This window comes from Capricornis sumatraensis, chromosome 1, assembly GCF_032405125.1.
Source record: "Capricornis sumatraensis isolate serow.1 chromosome 1, serow.2, whole genome shotgun sequence".
Lineage (NCBI taxonomy): Eukaryota > Metazoa > Chordata > Mammalia > Artiodactyla > Bovidae > Capricornis > Capricornis sumatraensis.
This window is the reverse complement of record NC_091069.1, coordinates 75,785,776-75,800,196: the sequence shown is the minus strand read 5'-3', so window position 1 is coordinate 75,800,196 and position 14,421 is coordinate 75,785,776. Positions and strand designations below refer to the sequence as shown.

General features: G+C 40.2%; 1 protein-coding gene across 1 annotated transcript in view; it reads left to right on the top strand.

Annotated features, from left to right (window-relative positions):
• The first annotated feature begins 742 nt into the window (after positions 1-742).
• The window catches only part of STON1 (stonin 1), a 59,876-nt gene continuing 46,197 nt past the window's right edge, over positions 743-14,421 (top strand). Inside the window, exon 1 of the mRNA XM_068963743.1 lies at positions 743-771. The gene's annotated coding sequence lies outside the window, so the exon portion shown is untranslated. The remainder of the gene's footprint in view (positions 772-14,421) is intronic.

Below are 14,421 nucleotides of genomic sequence, written 5' to 3'. Positions count from 1 at the left end.
AGAAATTATTTTCTAATAACTTTTAATGGGATATAATCTATAAAAATACTGAATCACTATGCCATATACCTGAAACTAAAATAACATGGTAAATCAGTTATACTTAAAATTTTTAAGAAGGCGAAAAATTCTTCAGTTTTAATCACGAGAAAACAAAACCCCAAAGCGCAATGAAGCAACGTGGAAAGCATGACCCCAAGTCACCTCACCTGTCTCCCCCACCGCCGCCCTCCCCACCCCCAATCATCCCACCACCCCAAAGGTCAAGATCCTAGATCCTAGACGTAGGACAAGATCCTAGAGGGCGAGGGATAGTTTCAGACAGCCAAAGGCTCCATGCTTCTGCTTCCAGGGACTTCTAAAGGTAACTCACACACCTCCTCGCACCCCGCCCCACGTTTGCTGGAGGGAGCATCTTCTCCCCGACTTGTGGGGAGCCGGAGACTTGGAAGAAAGATACGGGGGCGTGTGGGGGGAAGAGAATGGAGAAAAACTTACGAGGATCCAGGGCGGGAAAGGAGTGAGAAGAGAAGCGGGGCGGAGCAGAGGGCGGGGCGGGGCGGAGCAGAGGGCGGGGCGGGGCGGGAGAGCGTCGGCTGGTTGGCCACGCCCCCGGCCCTCCGCTCCGGCCGCTCAGGGCCCTCCGTCCCCGCCCCCTCCGCCCCCTCCGCCCCCTCCGCCCTTCCCCTCTGTCTCCCCCTCCTCCTCCTCCTGCTCCTCCCTCCGAGGTGGATGGCGGCTGCCAGAGTCGGAACCCCAGCCGCGCTGCGGGTGAGTGACCTCCCCCTGGGGACCGACAGAGAGGCGCGGGGAGCCCCTCTCCCGGGCGGGTGAGCCTCGGTTTACCCGGAAAGTGTGAGGCCGGGGAGGGCGGAGTGGGGGCGCGGCCGGCGCCGCGGGACGCGGGCATCTCCCGCGCTGGTCCGGCGCCCCGCTGGGCGCCTCTCCTCCCCGCCGCGGCTCTCGCCGTCCCCAGGGCGCAGGGCCCGCACTGATTGGGCCCCACGGCTTCCCCTCCGCACCTCAGCTCTGAGGCGGCTGCCGACACCTAGGTCCGGCTCTCACGAGAAAGAAAACTCAAGCGGCAAAGAAAAGAATCTCGACTCCTTTCTGGGGGGCTGGGGGGAGGAGGGAGGGACGGGTGTTCATCCAAACAAACCGGTGCGGTCGCAGCCTCTCAGCGCACGGTCACCAGCCCCCGTCCTCCATCCCTCCGGGGGCTCGGCGTCCCCCCAACCCCAGGACTCTCACTTTTTTTCCTGGCTCCTGTTACTGGTGCAGCTACTTTCTCCCCCGCCGTCTCCCGCCCCTTAACCTTTCCCTGGGAAGCTCCTGGCCCACAGGCTGGTAGCGCCAGCCTAGTGGCCCCTCCAGTCCCAGAAGGCGATTACCCAGGCCAGGGAGTCACAGCCACAGGGGTCTTCACTCTTGCTCAAAGAGTTCCTGCAGGAATAACTAACTGGAGTTTGATTTTGGGTCCCCTGGCCCCGCACACTGTGCGTTGCATGTCCAAACGGAAATTAAAATATGTTCCTTCTTGGAATTTTACTGTTTCTGTTGGGCACCTTTGTTTTTTTTAAACCTCTCTGTTCCTTTCTCCCAATAATAACTTCATTTAATTAACCTTTCTACTTCTGAAAGAAACGGGGGAAATAATAATAAAACAAGAAGATAGAGAAAAAGAGTGCTTGCTAAAAATATTGTGCAGAACCTGGTCTTTGGAAAGTAAAGACTTTACCCTGTACTTAGACTGTTTAGTGGGAGATGAGGGTTCACTGGCGCTTATTTTCGGACAACCCCAAACAGACTCTCACAGCCTCCCCCAGGCTAGAAGTTTTAATTTGCCTGACAAAAACCACACTGTTTGTTGGCATTCCCCAGCCTGGCTACTCACCCTGCATTTTTCTTCCCTCCTCTGCCTCCGTCTCCCAACTTCTCATAAACAGGAGTTGTGGAAACAGAGCAATGGAAGAGGTGAAGATGAGCAGGACCTCAACGAGGAAAAACAACCTCGCTTTTTTTAATCCTCAGGCTGTTGTTGGCTTCAACTTGACTCTGATCGGGTAGAGGAATGTTTAGTTCATTTGTGTGGTTTTTATGTCTGTTCTCATTAGAGTTGAATCAGTGTTTCCATGACAGGCTCAGTTCTCTGGGTGCTTTAAAGGGAACTTGTTAATTCTAAGATGGGTCTGGTCAAGCCTGGAATTTGGAGGTTTGCAGATTTTGTTTAAGGGATTGATCTGGGTTGATATTACTAACTTCTGCCCACTTGGAACTGGAGCCACGGGGCTGAGAGGGAAACAGCCTGAGCTAGGGTTTGCTACCGCAAGACCAAGGAAGAAAAAGCTTTCCTAACGAGTGAACTCTACAAACAGGACTGTAGGGAGTGTTGAACTTTTATTGTTTTTAGAGAGAAGGCACTTCCCAAGAACTTCAGCCATTTCTGTTTCTATACAGATAATAAATGTGATTGTAACAAATGTATTAGATCAGATTCAGAACAACCCATCAAAACAGGTTAGGTATTGAGCTATTAAGAAAGATTTAAAAAATGAATTTCATTAGGAACAAACTGGTTTTGAAAAGGGTGTAATTCATTTTTCTGTGCTGATTGAGTGTGGTAGTTCCCCATTACTATGAATTAGTAAGGTTTTACTGTGGTTTCAAAATGTCATTGGTAAGGAAGCATTGTGACTTCCATTCAAAAAGAAAACCCTTGAAAATTTTGAACTTGTTTGACCCTGGTACTTAAAAACAATGCACTTAGATAATAATCTTCAGTCTCTTCCTCTTACTGAGAATTTTTAATAGTGTATTTAATGCCCCAGAAGTCAACCTAATACTGTTTGCAGAGAAATCACCTTTCTGCCTTCTTCAACTTTTGTACCAGCTCACGAAATCTTGTTGAACTGAGTGGTTTGCCATTGTTTACGAGTGTTTGTTGTGCAGCCCCAGATAGGCTGCTCTGAATGTTGGGGATATGATGAAGGCTGGCAACATGTCCCAGACTGATGGAGCAGGTGGTCTGGATGGCAAGATGAAGGCTACATCCCCAGGTAGCTATAGAAAGCAGCCACTTGTCATCTGACTGGCCAGATGAGTTGGAGATAGATGGAGTGTGGAAACTGCAGAGGAGGAAGAAGGAAAAGGGTTATTTTTACTTCTTTTTTACTTTAAGAAAAATAACCTAAAGGAATACTATGTGACCTTTTAAAATCATGTGTACAAGGATACCAAATTATATTAACATGCTGAGGGTATTTTGTTAAATTTTGAAAGAAATTTTATAAGTTATGAAAGCTTTGTATCTCACTCTGAAAATGCACCCCCAAAATACTGGAATGGTATGCATGGAAATGGATGGTGGGATTACAGGTACTTTTGATTTTCTTTGTGCTTGCCTGTGTTTCTCAACTGTTTTGCAATAGTAATAGCTAACGTTTATTGAGTATGAAGCGCATACATATGGTATTTCATATTAATGCTTTAGAGGTGAGTACCGTTATTCTCATGATATATGATTTAGAAACTAGAATCTGAGAGGAAACTGGCCAAGGCTGCATAGCCACTATGTGCTGGAATCAAATCTTGAAGTCAGGTCAGTGACCAAAGTCTTAATCTCTGTCACTGTTGTATTATTATTGTTATCTTAATTATAAGAAAAAAATAGAAAAGGAAGGCAAAGTAATTTGTGGTTTAGTAAGAACTGATATTTTGATTAATTGGAAAATGCCCCTGTCTCCCATCTCATCTACTTCCCACTATTGCTTGTCTTTGGAAGTCCTTGGGAGTTGCTCCTGACTTAGCCCGGGGTCGCTCATTTTCCCTTGGAAGCCAGCTGTATCTATGATACATAATCCAGAATTCCTCTGAGGCTTCCTGGACAGCCTGGGAATCCAGGAACCCCATGGAATTCTAGAGCAGTCCTAATAGAAGGCAGGATTTTTAAAAATCAGCAAATTATGTCTATGCTGCCTGGTAGAAGGTAGGATTTTTAAAAATGGACAAATTAATGATTGGCATTCATTTTTCTTGGCATTGTCAGGGGAGCAAGATGGGTAGGAAGGCCCGGAGAAAGATGTCAGATTTCCATTTATCTTACCTATGTGTTACATGGAATGTTGGGATTGCTTCTTGATGTTTATTACTGTGAAAACACAATAAAGAACTATTTTTTGGAAGTCTGGGAATGCTCCCGTGCACTGGCAGATGAACCGGTTTAGTGGAGATGGAAATATTCTGGGGATAGCTCTGGGAAAGAAGCCCACATCCTGGATCATCATGGTCCCTCACAGGCAGCCAGGCTCCCAGAGGTCACCTTCCTATCCTCTTCCTGGAATGTACCTGAAGATGGGCTTTTCTAAAACACCTAGTCGTTCAAAGAGCACACCTTATGTAGGAGGCTTTCTCTCCTTTATTCTTCCAGGAAGAGATTTCTGACAGGCTGATGCGTCTATATCACTTTCTTGTTGAAATAATATTGTAAGAGTCAAGGACCTCTTTCCCAAATTATCATACTTGGACCAAGATGGACAAGTCCCAGATCTTGTATCCATTTGAGCATTGGAGAAATGTCTTTGTGGTCTCAGTGCTAGGAATAGTTCTTGTGAACAACTGGTCTGTTTTGTCTTGTGGATGCTATGAATCCTTTCATTGATTTGGCCACAAAGAAGGACAGAGCCCACTTAGTGGCCTTCCTTGTAGCATAGGCATCAGACTTCATGGCCTGCACTTTGAATAACTGATAACATTATTGTATACCTTCTGTTACCTATGGATACTTAGTTCCACTTTTCTCATCTACTTTATATTGTTTTGTTTGGTTTATCCAATGCATTTTGGAGGCTGCTACTTCTGGTAACCCACTCCTTCCTTCTGAGTTCATGTCAGTGGAAATTAAGATGTTCTTTCACGGAAAGTCTTTAATAAACTTAAAAATATTTGTATTCCTGAAAGTATCTTTATTTTGCTCTTACAAATGAGAGTTTGACAGAGCTTGGAATTCTGGACTCACAATTATTTTCTTTCAGAATTCAGAATATATGACATCATTATCTTCTTTTGTCTATTGCTACTCCTAAGAATACCAAGTAACCTTGGGCATGCTTCTTAATTTCTCTCAGTCTCCCTTGTCTATAAAATAGATAATAGTATCCACTTTAAGGATAATATATGCAGAATGTTAGAGTCGTGCCTGCCATATAAGGAAGCACACAGTAATTGTTAGCTATTACAGTTACTTTTGTATTTTTTCAGTATTTCTTGGCTTTCTTGGACTTTACTAGTTCATATAAATAGTAGTTTGTCTCATTGAACACAGAAAGTCATGTTGGGATTTTTACTGATTTCATTTAATTTTTATTCAAGAGAACTGATACCTTTACACTATTCATCTTCTCCTTTTATTCAGATGACTTCCCCTGTAAATGTGTAAATGTTTTTACACGTATTTTGTTTTGTCTATTTCCTATTTCTGATAGGTTTTGTATGTATTATAAATGATATCTTTTTTGAATTATGCTTGAAAATTGGTTATTTCCTGGCCCATAGAAACATTCCTGATTTTTGAATTTTGATCTTGTACTGATCATCCCAGTTGAAGTCTCTAATTGTTTCTTATGCAGGTATTCTTGAATTTTCTAGGTAGACAATCACAGAATAATGTTTTTTTTCTTTTGACTCCCTATGACCATATCTTTTTATTGTCTTGCTGGATTGGGTAGACCTTCCAGGAGAGTATTTAATAGTAACAGTGATGGTGAGCACCCTTGTCTTCTTACTGTCCTTAATGAGTGCTCTTAATGTTTCTCCGTTAATCATGAAGTTTGCTCAAGGTTTCAGTAGATATTTTTTATTGAAGTAAGGGCTTTTTCACTATTAATACTTTTTAACAACTTACACACTTTATCATGACCGAGTGTTGATTTTATGTAATGCCTTAATGTTTTGTGTAAATTATATGAGGTAATATAATTTTCTTTCTTCATATTATAATGTGATAGTATGAATATATTTAATTACTTTGAGATTTTTTGTTCAGTTGCTCGGTTATATCCGACTCTTTGTGACTCGCGTGAACTGCAGCACACTAGGTTTCTCTGTCCTCTTCTAGCTCCTGGAGTCTGCTCAAACTCATGTCCTTTGAGTCGATGATGCCATGACTTTGAGAGATATATATATATACACACACACACACATATACAGATATATTCTTTTATTCTATGGAATATCATTTGCTAGTATCTTATTTAGATTTTTGCAGCTGTTTATTAAGGGAAACAATTGTCTATAATTTTCGTTTTTAAAAAACATTGTTTTTACATTGTTTGGTATCAAGTTTATATTAGCTCCATGAAATAAGTTGGGAAACTTTTTCATATATATTTTTCTTAAACAGTTTGTGAGAAGTAAATACCCTGTTTCTTAAAAGTTTGGTAAAATTCATTGTAAAATAACTGCTTGTGAAAAGTAAATACCCTGTTTCTTAAAAGTTTGGTAAAAGTCATTGTAAAATAACTGCTTAGCCAGGGTATGTGTGTCAAGTTTTTGACAATTCAGATTCATAAATGATTTTGATAAGTTTGATCTATTTCTTTTTGATTCAGTTTTGATAATTTGTTTAGATGATCCATTTCATGTGTTCTCAAATTTACTAGCATAAATTTGTTCATAATTTTCTTTAATTGTTTTTTAAATGTTGACTGTTTTAAGATATATTCCCTTCTTAGTTCTTAATACTGTTTATTTGTGCCAAGTTAAAATATAAGTTTAATTAATCTTTTGATATAACCAGCTTCTTCCTTATCTATACTTTTCATTTTTCATGTCTTTTTATTTCCTCTTATTTGTATTATTTCGTCTTTCCATTTCTAGCTACTTCAGTTGACTCCTAGCCCTTTTGTTTTTTGTTTTTCAATACATGCATTTTATGGAATTACCTGGTAGGCTAGTGGTGCTTTCAAGTGGTTAGGACTTGAACTTGGACTGCCAAATTCAATCCCTGGGCAGAGAACTGAGATCCCGCAAGCCACTCGCATGGCAAAAAAAAAAAAAAAATGCATTTTAAAGCTATAAAGTTAGCTCTACATATTGCTTTAGCCACATCATACAGGTTTTAGTATGTGTACATTCAATACCACTTGGCTCTAAATGTTTTGTACATTTTAAATTTTCTTTTGAACGTATGGATTTAATTTTCCATTTTCAACTTAAAAAAACCTTTTTTTTAAACTTTGTTTAAATTATTGTTGACTTCTAATCTAGTTGCATCATGAAAAGACAGCATGGTTTGTATAGTAGCCATCCTTTGTGTCCAGTTACATGAACAGTTTTTCCAAATATATCATGTATGGTTTAAAAGAAAAATATATTCCCTGCTTGGTGGATGCAGCATTCTGCATCAAGTGTATTTATTAAGTGTATTTTTCAAATTTCTCATGTTCTTCCTGATTTTCTTTTGCCTGTTTTCTGAGTTCTCTTCAGTCTCAGAGAAAGGAATGTTAAAATCTTCTGCTTGGTGGATTTGTCAGTTTCTCCTTGTAATCCATTAATGTTTATACAAATTGATGATTGTTATTTCTCCAGGGTGAATTTATTAGGTTATGTACAGTTCTTTGTTATGTTTATTGATGCTTTTGGCAGAAATTCTATTTTGTCTGATATTAATGTTGCTGTACCTACTTCTCTTGGTGATTATTTTTTTATGTCTTATATGTCCTTTTATATTAACTTCTGTCTATAATTTTGCCTTAACTGTTAATCTTAGAAATAGTTTTTATGTGTTGCTTCATTTTTTTTTTTTTAATGATAGCCTGGAAATCTTTTTAATAATTGAATGTAAACTTTTACATTCTTTGTAAGCAATATACATTTGGCCTCTTTCTGCCATCTTAAGTTATTGTTTTTCCCATTTAGCATTTTTTGGTTGCTTCTTTTATACTTCTTTTCATAGTTTTCTTTGGATTGGTCAAGTTTTGTATGTTTCTACTTCTGTCAACTGTTTTGAAAAACAAAATTCTACTTGTGTTTTTTTAGCGGTTATTCTTAAATTTTTAACATTGTGTCCATTTAACAAAGTCTAAAGTTGATTTCTGTATTTCCTCTCATCAGTACAGTGGCCTTAAGTGAAGTGAAGTCGCCCAGTCTTGTCCAACTCTTTGGAACCCTGTGGACTGTAGGCCACCAGGCTCCTGTGTCTATGGGATTTCCCAGGCAAGAATACTGGAATGGGTTGTCATTTCCTTCTCTAGAGGATCTTCCCGACCCAGGGATCGAACCCGGGTCTCCCGCATTGCAGGCAGACTATCTTTCTTCCCATCTTCCGGTTATTGTGGTCTACTGGTTTACTCCCACATCATTTATGGTCCTCTCCCCATTCCTGAAATTGGTCATCATTGTTATTCCTACTTTTTCTCCTTTTTTATAGTGAAAATTTATTTAACTTTACCAATTTCTCTTTTTTGCTGGTATGATTTTATTTTATTGCTTTAAATTGGAGGATAATGCTTTACAATGTTGTGTTGGCTTCTACCATACAAGGTGAACTAACCATAATTATACACATATACCCTCCCCCTTGAATCTCCCTCCCCCTCCCTCCTGACTTTACCAGTTTCTTATCTCAACATTGCCTCTTGCATACCATTCATTACTCCTGTATTCATTTTCTTCATACTGATAATTTTTTCACTGAAGGTCTAGAGTTGTAATACTCCAATCTTGTGGGTAGCTTTGGTATTGTTTTGAAAATGTCTTTATTCATGTCCCTCTTGAAAGATAATTTTTCAAGGTACAGAATTCTAAGTAGATATTTTCCCCTCAGCATTTTGTAACATGACTCCACTGTCTTCTTGTCTTAATTGTTCCTTATGGAAAATCTCTTTTTGGCCATCCTTTTGCAGGTAATCTGTTTTATCCTTGGAGCCTTTCAGTCTTATCTTTTTTGTTTTTCATGTTGTGCCCTTTCATTATGTATCCAGATATAATCTGTTTCTATGTTTTCTACCTGGAATTCTGTATGCTCATTAATCTGAAGTCACACCTCTATTTTTATATCTAAAGGTTTCTCAGTTATTTCCTCTACAAATTTATTTTAAAATAATCAGTGAGCACTTATCATGTATCAGGAATAAAGTTCTAGAGACATAGAAATGAACATACGAGACAAAAGCCCCTACTCTGATTTTGAGTCCCTTATACACGCCAGTCTTCCCTGAAATACCCGTTAGGTGAGTGTTGAACCTTCTGATTTTACCTTCTATGTTTTCTTCATCTGAGGTTTTCGTTTCTTAACTATAGTTGACCCTTGAACAATTTGCGTTAGAAGTATGACCCTCTGTGCAATTGAAAATCTGTGTATAATTTATAGTTGGCCCTTCGTAGATGCAGTTCTTTTATATCTGCAGTTCCTCTAAATCCATGATTTCACATCCCCTGGATTCAACCAACTGAGGACAATGTAGTGTTTACTGTTGAAAACAAATCTGCATATAAGTGGACCTTCACAGTTCAAACCCATATTGCCCAAGAATTAACTGTATCTCTTTATCTTAACTATATTCTGAGTGATTTTTTCGGTTCCATTTTCTAGTTTATTAATTTTTTTAACTGTGTTTGGTCTGCTGTTCAGTCCACCCATTGTTTCTTTCTTGAAATTTAATGTCTATATGTTTTTATTTCTAGAATTTCTATTTGGAACTTAATATCTACTGGTTTTTAAAAATATTATCTCTTTGCCTTTTAATTTTTAAATTTTTAGCCCTTTTTCTGTTTTTCAATATTTTAAGCAAATATTTAGATTATTTGTTATTTCTGCTTTGGAATTTTTTAAAATGATCTATTTTCTCTTGTGTGTTATATCTTCATCAAGGGTTGTTTTTCATAGAAATCCTACCTACCTCAGGATTGCTAGCATATCTTTATAAAGCAGTTTGACATTTGCTTCTGCTGATCTAATCTGGGGTTTGCCCATTCCCAAATTTACCTTTTTGTTAATGTTGGCATATAGGCCCTGTACAGCCTGAAAGTATGCATTTAAACTTGTCCTTGTATTGTGGTGCAAGTGTGGATATCAGATTTTTTTAAGGTCATTCATTTTCTACTCTTTGCTCAAGCACATGACAAGCTTTCTTGTGGTTTCCTCAGATTGACAAGTAATGGTCTTCTAGAACTGTTTCACTTATGAAGCAGGCGCTTTTGACTTTCAGCTTTATGTAAGTGCGTCAGCGACAGCTTCTGCCATCAGGTGGCCATTACAAGACTCCCCTCACTGCATGCATGTCATTAAACTCTCAGCCCCTAGCCATTCAGGTTTATAACTGGTCTGGATTGTTCCATAAGCCCCTTGGCTTCAGCTCCTACTATTTGATCCACTTTGACTTCCCTCTTTATTTCTGTTATCTGGAGATTTCTGTTTTATCTCTTTTTTTAAACTTTTTATTTTATATTGGAGTATAGCAAATTAACAATGTTGTGATAGTTTCAGGTGCATAGCAGAGCTACTCATCCATACATATATATTTTCTCCCACATCCCCTCCCATCCAGGCTGCCACATAACATTGAGCAGAATTCCCTGAATTACCCCTTCAATCCAAACACTTCAAAGCACTGAACAAAACTGTAACAACAAATATTACTACATTAAGAAAATAGATTACTGCTATATTTAAAATGAATAACCAACAAGGATGGGAGGGGAGGTGGGGGAAAATGGATAGATACATATGTATGGCTGAGTAGCTCTGCTGTACACCTGAAACTCTCAATTTTGTTAATTTGCAGACAGCCAACCTCTGTCTATGTGATCACATGGTAGAAAGGGTGAGCTTGCTCTCTAGGACTTCTTTTATAAGAATCCTCATCATGAGGACTCCACTTTGGTGATCTAAACACCTCCCAAAGGCCCCACCTCCTAATACCATCATCTTGGAGGTTAGGGTTTTGACATGAATGTTCAGTTCAGTTCATTTCAGTCACTCAGTCGTGTCTGACTCTTTGCGACCCCATGAATCGCAGCACGCCAGGCCTCCCTGTCCAAAACCAACTCCCGGAGTTCACTCAGACTCACATCCATCGAGTCAGTGATGCCATCCAGCCATCTCATCCTCTGTCATCCCCTTTTCCTCCTGCCCCCAATCCCTCCCAGCATCAGAGTGTTTTCCAGTGAGTCAACTCTTTGTATGAGGTGGCCAAAGTACTGGAGTTTCAGCTTCAGCATCATTCCCTCCAAAGAAATCCCAGGGCTGATCTCCTTTAGAATGGACTGGTTGGATCTCCTTGCAGTCCAAGGGACTCTCAAGAGTCTTCTCCAACACCACAGTTCAAAATCATCAATTCTTCAGTGCTCAGCTTTCTTTACAGTCCAACTCTCACATCCATACATGACCACTGGAAAACCATAGCCTTGACTAGACGGGCCTTTGTTGACAAAGTAATGTCTCTGCTTTTGAATATGCTATCTAGGTTGGTCATAACTTTCCTTCCAAGAAGTAAGTGTCTTTTAATTTCATGGCTGCAGTCACCATCTGCAGTGATTTTGGAGCCCAAAAACATAAAGTCTGACACTGTTTCCCCATCTGTTTGTCATGAAGTGATGGGACCAGATGCCATGATCTTTGTTTTTGAATGTTGAGCTTTAAGCCAACTTTTTCACTCTCCTCTTTCACTTTCATCAGGGTGAGTTCCTCTTCACTTTCTGCCATAAGGGTGGTGTCATCTGCATATCGCAGGTTATTGATATTTCTCCCAGCAATCTTGATTCCAGCTTGTGTTTCTTCCAGTCCAGCGTTTCTCATGATGTACTCTGCATAGAAGTTAAATAAGCAGGGTGACAATATACAGCCTTGACGTACTCCTTTTCCTATTTGGAACCAGTCTGTTGTTCCATGTCCAGTTCTAACTGTTGCTTCCTGACCTGCATATAGGTTTCTCAAGAGGCAGGTCAGGTGCTCTGGTATTTCAAGCATTCAGACACCCAAACATTCAGACCATAGATGTTAAGTAACTTATCTAAAGTAACTTGCTTTGGGCAAATACTTAACTTCTCTGAGGCTAAATTTCCTTTTCCATAAAACAGTGATAATTAACCCTACCTGAAAAGGTGGTTCTGAAGATTAAGTGAGATAAACAAGAAATAATATGGGCCAAGTGCTTGGGATATGTTAATGCTCACACATGTTAGTCTCCTCCCATGATCTCCCTTCTGAACTGGTTCTACCGTTGCTTCAGTAGTTCTGATCAGAGACCCTCCAGGGAGAGACCATGGGTACATCTCTTAATATATTGTGTTTTCTTGGTAATCAGTTTAGATTTCTCTTGGATGAATGTCCACCATTTTTATTCTGCATCTGTACCACGTCTTCATAGCCCAACCTGTAGACCAACTTAAGAATATATATACATTTATGTAGGGTAGCAGGGAATGGGGTTGGGTTTTTAAAAAAATTATTTATTCGTTTATTTGCCTGCATTGGATCTTAGTTGTGACATGTAGGATCTTCCATCGTAATTGTGGCATGCAGGGTCTTTAGTTGTGGTGCATGTGGGATCTGGTTCCCTAACCAGCCATCAAACCCTGCCTCGAATAAGCCACTGGACCACCAGGGAAGTCCTAGATCAACCTTTTTATAGAATAACTATGTTACTACCTAAGACCCATGCCCCTCTTAACCAGAAATATCTCTTTCCTTTACTTGTTGGTGTTCCTGTTCTTTATTTTTATTTATTTATTTATTTATTTTTTGGTGTTCCTGTTCTTTAAAGAGATAAAAACCTTTCATTTCATTTTTGAATATACCATTTTAAATGCAAAGACTACAGAGAGCATACTTAAGGAATAAATATCAGAACTCCTTCTGGGACTAGGTTTTCCCAAGAGAGATCATGAAGGCCCTGAGTGATTGAGGAGTAGGTAGGCATAGGGAACTGACAAAGAAGAAGGCCATCATAGTGGATGCTGCTGCTGCTGCTGCTAAGTCGCTTCAGTCGTGTCTGACTGTGTGCGACCCCATAGATGGCAGCCCATCAGGCTTCCCTGTCCCTGGGATTCTCCAGGCAAGAACACTGGAGTGGGTTGCCATTTCCTTCTCCAATGCTTGAAAGTAAAAAGTGAAAGTGAAGTCGCTCAGTTGTCTCTAACTCTTAACGACCCCATGGACTGCAGCCTACCAGTCTCCTCCGTCCATAGGATTTTTCAGGCAAGAGTACTGGAGTGGGGTGCCATTGCCTTCTCCGATCATAGTGTATAGATGAACCAAATTTATTTCTTAAGGATTTTATAAGATATAAAATCTTATAAATGATTGTTGCCTGTTTGCAACAATCATTTATCTGGGTTCTGTGGAATCTGTATTTGGCCCAGAGCTTTTTTATGTGTCTTATCAGAAATAATAATCATGATAGCTATGATTGTTTTTAAGTAGAAGAAAAGAGCATCATGTAAACAGCATAATTGGAATTATGAATATGCTTCCATAAAAATATCTGTGGCTCAGAGCACAAAAATAACTTTTCCATTGCAGAGCTAAGCCAAAACTCTGGTGAAAGCGGCACTGAGAATCTAATTTAAAACAGCCATGGCCCAGAAATTCAGAGTTGGGGCTGGCATATTGGCCTCTGTTCACCCCTCTGAAGGCTTTTTCCCACTAGCTCATGGTAACTCATATTCAGAGCCAACTTGGAGGCTGTGGAAGATGGTAATTGATATGACAAACGCTGTTTTTGTTGGCCTCAGTTTAGTATTAATGCAAACAGAGAGAAATGTTTTAATTTCAAACCTTCACAGCTGAGAACCCCTGCTAGTGCAGCGCCAGGCCTGTTGCTAGTCTGCGACTTAAAGCAGAGCCCCATCAATTTTGTGAAAATCCCCGGTGCTGCTGCTCGTCGTGGCTTGACTGGAAGGTGACTAGTTGGGGTCTTTCTAAGTAGCACAGGAATGGTCCTGTGTTCTGATATTCAGAAAATTTTTCCGGGGTCATGGGGAATAGCAGTTGAACTTTTCTAGGAACTGTGTTCCTAGGACTTCCCAGGTGGCGCTAGTGGTAAAGAACCAGCCTGCCAATGCAGGAGATATAAGAGACACAGGTTCTATCCCCGGGTTGGGAAGATCCTCTGGAGAAGGAAATGGCAACCCACTCCAGTATCCTTGCCTGGAGGATTCCATGGACAGAGGAGCCTGGTAGGCTGCATGTAGTCCATGGGGTCGCACAAAGTCAGACACAACCGAAGTGACTTAGCACAGGAACTTGGTGATCATCTCAGAATCTTCCAGCTCCAAGAAGGCTCAGACTTGCCTAGATGAGCATCTTTTTCCCTCATAAGGAAGGAAATTATTTAGGTTTTTCACCTTCCTCTTCTCGTTCATCTTTGACTCTAAACTCCCAGTGAGGATGGCTCTATACTGCACGTGATGGGGTTTAGCTAC